General features: G+C 31.6%; 1 pseudogene; it reads right to left on the minus strand.

Moving 5' to 3' along the window:
- Positions 1-3,609: 3,609 nt before the first annotated feature.
- LOC110656496 (mechanosensitive ion channel protein 8-like) lies at positions 3,610-8,483 on the minus strand (annotated as a pseudogene).
- Between the last annotated feature and the right edge of the window lie 2,016 nt (positions 8,484-10,499).

Genomic DNA, 10,499 nt, shown 5'->3' on the forward strand with positions numbered 1-10,499 from the left:
ATCATCTTACATGATTAAAAAAAAAAATTTGGCAAGCTTATGTGTAATCCCATGTGTCACCATCTCATGGTGCCACGTGTCTGTATGAATGACCAAAATGCCCTGTGTCTTAATTTTGAGTTCTTAACCCAAAATAATTATTTTCTTCTTCTAATTAATTTATATCAAATATAAATTAATTAATTAATCTATTAATTAATTTCTCATTAATTAAATTCATATTTAAACACTTTAAATATAAATTTAACTTATATTATACATCTAATAATCTAGATTTGGTTTCAAGTCATGCTAGGGACTTTGCAATTTAATTGCAAACCAAACCTGTTTAATTAATCAATTAAACTCTTTAATTAATTAATTAAATCATATTTAAATAGGTGATAACTTGTGTATGTGTGTGACTTACTAGGCTCATCACTAATTGGCAATGAGACATGATATCAACTCTTAATATCATCAGAACTCTTTCTTACCATAAATGATTTCTCTAAATCATTTTATGAACCTCATAGACCATGGTTAACACCTAGCATAGCATGCCATGGCCACCCAATTAGTAATAAGATTTACCTTAAATAAACCTATAATCATATGTTACCATGCACTAGAATCTCTCTGTTACAAAATCCCAACTCAAAATTTGGAATCATGGTTTATGTCAAACTCCATTTGCTATGAATATTATGTTCTCTTTTAATTCCAGTTCTTGATTAAAAGATTTTCTCATCGAAACTCTTTTACGAATAAATCTATCTGTCTGGCAGGAACTTGAAACATCAAGAACAATTAAATGAACATAGGATTTTATAAGCTATTTACTTAGAGGCAGATTCCATCTTGATCAGCACCTACCTCCATATATAACTAGCGAGAGCCAACACATGCCCATATACCCATACATAGTACAAGTATGAAAGCGTTATCAAACTCAAACTACCTATATACAAGATAAGCTGTGCTATCTCGGTCTAAAGATTATATGCTGATATGATTTATGACAAAACATTGACAAGAGTAAACTCCATGTGCTTGTCATAAGTGTCCTTTGGTTCGACCTACTTATCATTTATAAGTGCCTATCATGTTTGTTATATGGCATGAGACTCACCATTCCATCTTATTTATATCTCATATAAATAACTTAGGAACAAACATGAATACAATCTTTCTGGATAAGTCATGTCCTTATTATGAAGTATCCTCGATTGTGAACCTATTTATGATACTTTGTGCTAGAAATATTGTCACTCATATTCTTAACAACTTAAGAATAATATTTCTAACAAAATATCAATGGACCTTTTCTATTACACATAAATATATTATGTAAGCGGAAAAGTGGAAATGCCTTTTATTAATAAAATTATGTACAAGATACATACTAAATGATATGCTCTAGGGCATACTACTAACAATCTCCCACTAGCACTAGAGCCATTCATTACAATATCTTAGACCTATCTTCTCAAGATGTCAGTCTAGCGAGTGCGTGACATAGGCTTAGTGAATGGATCGGTGGATTTTCAAGCGATGCTATTTTACGCATGGCTAAATCGCCTTGCCCAACTATATCTCTAATAATGTGGTAGTGCCTTTCTATGTGTTTGGATTTTGGGTGAGACCTTGGTTCCTTGCTGTATGACTACTCCATTGTAGTCACGGTGTAGTGGAGGCTGGCGACTCAATGGAAGGAACTCATGTAAGTTACATCACGAACTTCTTTATCCAAGCGACTTCTTTTTGCGACATCGATGCGACAATATACTCGACCTCGATAGTGGAATCTGCGGTCATGCTCTGTTTGGAACTCTTCCAATGTTGCACCTCCATTACAAATGAACACATATCGGTAGACTTTCTATCATCGATATCGATTGGAAGTCGAGAATCGATTATAACCATCTAATTGCAAGTCTTCACCTCCATAAATCAAGAATAAATCCTTAGTTCTTCTCAATTACTTAATGTTATTCTTTACATCTATCAAGTGTTCCAAACCTGGATTGGATTGATACTTGCTAGTCAAACTAACAGCATATGCAATATCCGGCCTAGTACACAACATTGCATACATTAAACTTCCAATGGCGAAGCATATGGAATCCTCGCCATCTTATCTCTTTCTTGGTGTCTTTGGAGACATCTCTTTAGAAAGATGGATACCATGTCTCACTTGGTAACAATCCTCTCTTGGAATCAAGCATGTTAAACCTCTTTAACACCTTTTCCAAGTATAGACTTTGGGATAAACCTATTATTCTTTTTAGCTCTATCTCTATAGATCACGAATCCCAAGAATATAGGTTGCCTCCCTAAGTCTTTCATGGAGAATGTATTTGACAACCATACCTTTATAGTTGTCAACATACATGTGTCATTACCTATCAACGTTATGTCATCCACATATAAGACAAGGAAAGTGATAGCTCATCACTAACCTTCTTATATACACATGGCTCATCCTCATTTTTGATAAAACCAAAGGATTTAATGGCTTCATCAAAGCGGATGTTCCAACTCCTCAAGCTTGTTTCAACCCATAAATGGATCGCTTTAGCTTGCATACCTTGGAACCATCTTGGGATTCAAAACCCTAGGTTGTTCCATGAAAATGTTTTCTTCAATGTATCCATTGAGAAAAGGTATTTTGACATCCATCTGCCAAATCTCATAATCATAGTATCATTGTGCTAATAAAATCCTAATTGATTTAAGCATGTGAGCGAGAAAGTCTCCTCATAGTCTATTCCTTGCCTTTGGCGAAACCCTTTCGCTACTAGCCTTGCCTTATAGGTCTCTACCTTTCCATGAACCAATTTTCTTCTTGAAAACCCATTTGTTCCCTATAGGTACAATACCTTGAGTGGGTCAACAAGATCCCAAACTTGATTCTTATACATGGAATCAATCTCGGATTTCATAGCATCAATCCATTTTGAAGAGTTTATATACGATATAACTTCTTCATAGGTAAGTGGATCATCTCCGTGATCTACTTCTTCATGATAGACAACTCTTGTTCTTTTCATGAAAACCATATCTCAGTGGGTGAGATACAGTTGTTCTACGAGGAGCAATTGTAGATGTTTCATCAATGGGTATATGTGCTGATTTGAGTTTAGCTTTAGCTACGCTAACAATTTATACATTTATGGTCTAATATAATTTATTGTTTGTCAAAGCCAATATTGGGGTTAATCAATCTCTTTATTACATCATTTGTTCCTAGAAATTCAATACTCCTCTAAATAGCATAAAGCCTTTGAGCTAAAGAAAGTCTATACATAGAAAGTCTATACATATAACAACTATACATGGAAAAATCTATACATATAACAACTATACATGGAACAAGCAAGAGAACAATAAACTATAAAAGAGAAGCTCCAAATAATAGGATTGATAAAATTATACATAAAAATGATTTAGCACCTAATGCAATGCCCATTGATTATGCTTTCCTATGGTAGCTAACTTATTTAACTCAGTAGAAAATTAAGCTATTGTAATTCACTGCCATTGCACGTGGAAATTATCTCACTCTGAACATGATTGAAATCCACAAGAATGATGAAAATAGAAAGTAAATCCCCACTTCAATGAGGGCTATAAAGGGGTCAAAGGAGGCATCATTATGAATGTTGACATCAATGGGAATAAACGGTATTGAATGTCAAGCTCCTTCAGAATATTTTCACCATTTCATCCAATAATAGAGCTCTCCTTTCAAATTTCAACCCCTGGTCTTGGTGGTTTTATTCTATTGCCTACACCATACTGCCACTTTCACCTTATGTAAGTCTGCTAGTTCCAGCAATATAAAAATTGTATTGGGATAAAAGTGCTCTTTCTTACACTCAATGTAAATGCAACAACATTAAATGAGTTAAATAAAAATTCATAAATATACAAAGTTATTTATGAGGTAAATCAAAAGGGAATTTCAAATTTTGAAGTATTAATTTCCTACACTATGCAATAAATTGTTACATAGTTCTAGCAATCCATTCTGAAAATTTTTTTAATCCTTTGAATTTCAATTGATTGCTTTAATTATGGTTTGAGTAGCATTAAAATTTAATAGAAGGACTATTTTGTTAACAGAAACATATCTCAAGAATTAACTTATTACTCATAAAAAAATAAAGATATTAAATTATGGTTTTTGTCATATCTTAAAGACAAAATTGTAAAATACTAAAAAAAAATTAGGATGCTATTGTTAGTGATAAAGTAAATAATCACATATAAATATAATTCTTAGCGACATGATATTCTCAAATCTTTCCTCTCAAAGCCCCATAATTAGTGAATAAATAATGATGTCAATAGCTAGGTAAATAATTTTTAATTTGCATACCTGGTTATTCTCTGTTTCATAAGAGCAATCTTTTCTGCAGGAGTCGATACGTGGATGAAGAATTCAACTCCATCGCCCATGTCTGGACTACGATAGAAGTTGCCAATAGCTTTAGTTGCCAGAATGTTGTTGTGGTATATAACCTTAAGATTGTCATCTCTGAGGAAGATGGTGGTTAGGATGTTCATCTCCTCAACTCTAAGCTGCATGAAATTAAATTTGTTGGAACATATAATTTTTTTTTTTTTTTTTTTTTTTTTATAGCTTATTTTGACTTAGACTCCAAACTCAAGATTATGAATGGCAGCAGGGTAGATTGGAAGCAGAGGTTGCTTCCTCTTTTCTCGCTCCACAAGAGCTCCAGATCAAGAAAGGGACTTTCTTGCTGGGAGTGGGAGGGCCAATTTCCCCGAGGAGCTTTTTTTCATTTTAATTTATTATTATATAATGCAAAATTATTTATTAATAAAAAATAAATTATAAGTGAGATATATAATTCTTAAACATAATCTTAATAATATATTTATATTTTTGTTAAAAAAATCATCATAGTTAAATACATAAATATATAAAAATAAATTAATTTTTAATAAAAATAATAATAAATTATTGTGTGGAATAGATTATGGTGATTCGGAATGGGGTCTCCTTGTCCCCATTCTGCAAAATATGGGATCGGGAAAATTTGATCAGATTTGGGATGAGACTGATCTACTTCGGAAATAATTGTCATTCTTATCATCGAGACTCACAATTTTAAAAAGCGATTCAATATCACTAATATAATTTTTATGAAAGAAAAAGAAATTATAATAAATAAAGTAAGGGTATATAAAGATGGAAGTAAAATGATATACCTGTCTTCCATCCACTTCACACAAATCACCTACATCAAATGGGTGGACGAAGAATAGGAAGATGATAGACTCAAACAATGTCCTGGCAGTATTCCCAAAAATGAAAGATACAACCACAATCTGCGATCCCATGAACATAACAAATTTGCTTGTGGCAATTCCAAGAATGAGTAGCCAGATAACCAATATAATAACGCCAACTACTACGTTTACCACCTGATGAAGCTTGTTTACTGCTGTTTTTGTGTCATTTAATGTCAAGGCAAGTGCTCTTCTCTCTCTAAAAGCATTCACCTATAACAATCAAATATTATCTATTGATGCATAATGCTATTTCATTAAAGCATTTTATAAACCATGGATTAAAATATCATTTGAATTCTTACCACCCAATTCTTTAGGAAGATTTATTGATTCGACTTGTTTCAGATGCTCCTTCAAATAAACTCATTGTTTTTAAAGCTTCATCTTCTTTCATAAATCGCAATAAATCTTCCAAGTAAATGTACCTACCACATAAATTAATTGGTATTATTTTATAAAAATAACAATATGTTAGAATTAGACAAAACTATGAATATATAACTTAATTTAATGCTAGACTAGAGATAATAAGAAAACTTTATTTTAAAAAGTAATATTAATTAAAGAAAATATATCTTTACTCCTAATAACAATGATATTAAAATTACATTTAATAATAATTATAGCCTTTAAATCAATATATACATATAAATGAAAAAAAAAGAAACAAGAAAATATTGCAACAAAAATAATAAAAAAAATGGTTTGCAACACAAAGAACTAGACAGTCTAATATGTATGCATATGGTGAATTCTATACAAAATAAAATATTTAATAATATTTATTACCATTATATGTATCTTATGAATGGAGAATTTTCACTTAAAAAATATTTTCATGATATATTAAAACAATAAAAGTCTCTGTTATTTATTCATTTTTTTTTTTATCTTTCAATAATATTAAATCTTTTTTTTGGCATTATGACAAACTAATTAATTAAACATAATTTTATTTGATTGTTATATTAACCTCATATGTCACTAATTTTTCTTGAGAATTTTTTCCTTCTCGTCCATCATTTGATAATAAAATATTTTAACATGTATTGATTTTCTTTAATTTCTTTTTATTATCTCTATATTACTATATATAAATGAAATTGTATTCTAAAACTCTATATATACGTGAAAAGGTTAAGAGGAAAAAAACAATAAAATAAAATCAACAATATACATAATGTATAACTTCAATAATTAAGACCTTTTACACATGAAAAGTATATGCATTATGCTAAAAAATAACCTTCCATCACATATAAAGATGAATCTAATAATTCAATTCTTCATATTTTAAAATGGAACTTAGCATTGAGAAGTTTGAAAAGTTGATAGATTGCTAATAATAAAGTATAATTAATGAATGCATGAAAGTATATATATCTTAATTATAAATTCAAATAACTCACTTTGATCCACGGCAAGCCACATTATTAAAAATTTTTCTTGCAGCAGCTTTAGCCTCATATTCACTTCTGATCTCTACTGCATATTCATCATCATTATTTGCATCTAAATTTGCTCTTCCAAAGTTGATAGAGAACCATGTCTTACAATATTCATCAACCTCTTCATATTCCAGGCTGAAATATTCTTAGTATTCAATTTGTGCAAGTGGTCAATAGTTATCTCATTATTTACCTTTTTGTCTACCCTTTTTGATCTCATTAAACTCTTCTGTTGTCCCCCATTGAAACCTATTCTACCACTCTTTGATGGTGAGAACACAGTTGCCTTAAGTTCTGGAGTACAGTAACTCCAGCATTTTGCAATTTACGAATCTCAGCAGCAGTCTTCTCTTGTTCCTCCTCATTTCTTTGTATTTCAATCAATGGTGGACCTGATAATGTCTCAATTACAAACTGATTATAGATCGACTCCTGAATCCTATCAAAATAGGTACTAACATGGAAAGATGAAGCAAGAACCTTAACCATCAAAGTTTTAAGCAACCATATGAAATTGGCCGCCAAAAAGCATATTAAGATTTTTGTAACATATTTCAGAATTTCACCTTTGGTCTCCCTTCTAACCTTGGCATCAAACAAAAAATGCCAAGCCAACAAGACAAGCCCTAACCACCAACAATTCTGCACTCCATTTCTTAAGCCATATACAAAATATAATACCCTTTTTCGTAAAAGAAAATTTCTCTCAATAAAAAATACTATTATGCGAACCCCCCAACCGGAAACCAACCTCCCACATATCAAAACCAACAACAAAACCTCCCACTTCCATAATTTAAGCTCTAAAAAGGTCCTTTCCTTCCAAGTAGATATAGAAAGACTACACGCCAATAAAGCTATAATTGCAATCAAACTCAACCATTGAAGCACAGTCAGTGGACTTAAATGAACCCTTTTATACTCTTCAGGCAAATCCTCATATTCCAATGGGTCGTCTTCATCATCATCCCCAGGCTTAACTAACAGCCCAGATTTCAATTGTTCAGATTTTACCCTCCCTGACATCATCCCCAATTCACCTGGTGATGGGTCTAAAAGCCTTGATTTCGTTTTTAGTCTTGATAATCTACTAGTTTGAGTTCGAAATGATGCATTTGATGTGCACTTCAACACTTCATCACATCTTTGTTGTTGTTGCTGTTGCGAATGAGTACTATTAAATGACCCATCTTTATCATCCTGCAAATCTTTATATCGCCTTCTAACAGACTCGACTGAACTATTAATAGAAAGAGAGGGTTCAAATGAAACTCGAATTTCCTTGGAAGGTTGACTGTTCAATGAAGACTCTTGGAAAGATGGCAAGTTTTCATCACGTAATTCCCGTCTTAGCTCATCCATTTCCATATCCATATCCATGTCTAAAGAAATCTCGTCATCCACAATATTCGATGGTTGATCCTCCACTTCTTTCTTCTCATTCATATAACCGAAGCTAGGTTCCCTCAGTGTCTTATGAATAGTATTGACATCATTGTTGGCGCTGGAAGCATCGACCTTGACGATGAACTCAGGGTGGTTAGCTCCTCCTCCAACCAGGGTTGATGGCTGTGAAATTTCTTGGGGATCATCTGATTGTTGATGGGAAAGAATAGGTAACTCTTCATGGTTTCTTGAATCTTGTCCTGAACTTCCACCCTCTGCGATTATCCTTGCTTGTTTGTAAGAGCCATGGGATTTGAATGATTTCTTCATTGAAGAATAATCCATTCTTTTCTTCGATAAAATATTCGATATATGTTTTTTTTTTTTATCGTTTTCTTTCCTTCATGTGCCTGAAACAAGATTGACCAGTATTCTGAAGAGGAATTTATTCAAAAAACTTGGTTTTCAGAATTTAGGAAACCATATTTCTTAAGGGTTTCTCAGAACATTTTTTGGTCATCTACAGAATGGTGATTAAAAAAAATACTAATTACAAAAGAAAATATGAAAAAAAGATAACTAGTCTACATAAGCATCACAAGTGTCATGGAAGACGAAAATCGGAGATAGAAGTGCATGGTTAGGCTTGAAGCTGTGGCATTCAGAGAGATTCACGCAAATTTGAAAAACTTCCTATAGTTTCTACTATTAAACAGAAGACAACCCCTTAATATTTCATAAAAATGGTGATATACTATATAATTAATTTAAGCGAAAATTTTCAAGAATAAGTTTTGTCAAAAAAAAAAATACGAATGAGGTCAATAAGAAAAAAAATCAACTCCAAGATTTAAATTCACATAGATTAAACTCTTTTACATATATATATACATATAAAAGTTAGTCTAGGCATTATTTGATAATAGCTTTTAAAATAGTATTTAATATTTTGACTATAATTAAAATAATACCTCTCTTACTTGTATTATTTGATGATATAGCGTTTATAGTAGTGTTTAGAGATTGAAGGAGTGGTTCATAAAAAATTATCCCTTCTAATTTTTAGAGGTTGAAAGATCGTTTTGATTAGGATCAACAAGATGATACAACTATTTTTATATTTAATAGCTAATGTAACACTTCTACTTTAAATCGCTATATAGGCCCTGTTCGGCAATAACTTTTAAAGTAATATTTAGCATTTTGATAAGAGTCAAAACACTACTTATCTTATTTATACTATTTAGTAATGATGTTATACTAGTTTTTAGAAGTTGAGAGAGTAGTTTATAAAAGCTATATCTCCTAAGTTTTAGAGGTTGAGAGTGTGATACCCTTGCAGTCTACGGTGAAGCCGAGCAAGATATGCCACACGAGTGTCTTTGGAGCACCATATTTTATTCCATTACAATTTACTCTTTCTTAATTTATTTATTTATTAGTCACTAAGTGCAAATTTTTACCAATTATATCATTTATTTATAATTTTGATTTATTTGAATTTTCCGCAAATTTTATAGAAAATCCGTGATCTTAAGTGTAAGTGGAAAAATAGTTCTTACGAACTGTTAAAAACACTTCCAAATATATTTCAATCATCCCCAAACTCCAACTCAAGACAACACAATATCAACACAGTTCATCAAATCTCAACATTTTGAACTCATAATTTAAAATTAATTCCATGCATGAATAATTACATACTCATATTTACAAAGAAATATTCAAATTCATTAACTCACAATAGTTACAATAATTACATAAATTTACCATTTACAAGACAAAATATAGATCTAGTACAAAATGTAGAATACAAAACGAAGCCTAGCAATCCTACCAAATGCACTGCTGGTCGAGGTAACACAAGACATAAAATGCAGATCAAAGTCTGACTCCCAGTCTACGGTCTACTGGACTCGCTCGTATCTCCAATACTTACGCGTGGCAGAAGCAACGTGCTAAGCAATACTGCTTAGTGGTGTCAATATAAAATAAAATAGCTAAAATAAAATGGATATGCAGAATGTATGCTGATATTTTATGCAGACTGAGTTTCTGGTAATTATTTGTAGTATTATTAATCTGGTACTTTTTTATGTTAATTATTTGATTAAAATTTGTTAAGATTTATTTTGATTGCCTAAGTAACCTATACTAGTCGACCAGACTGGATAAACGGGTAAATTGGCACTAGGTATCAAGTATTTTGGGCCATCACACTATCGATCACAAAGTGTCTCGATTGTACAACGAGCAGGTTAATAAGGTGTAATAATTATTAAATCTGAGGCCAAGTATAGTAAACACAATCAAAATAGTCAAAGGCTATTATATCACAGAACGGCACGAAAGGCCATAAAA

The sequence above is a fragment of the Hevea brasiliensis genome, unplaced genomic scaffold (assembly GCF_030052815.1).
Source record: "Hevea brasiliensis isolate MT/VB/25A 57/8 unplaced genomic scaffold, ASM3005281v1 Scaf313, whole genome shotgun sequence".
Taxonomy (NCBI): Eukaryota; Viridiplantae; Streptophyta; class Magnoliopsida; order Malpighiales; family Euphorbiaceae; genus Hevea; species Hevea brasiliensis.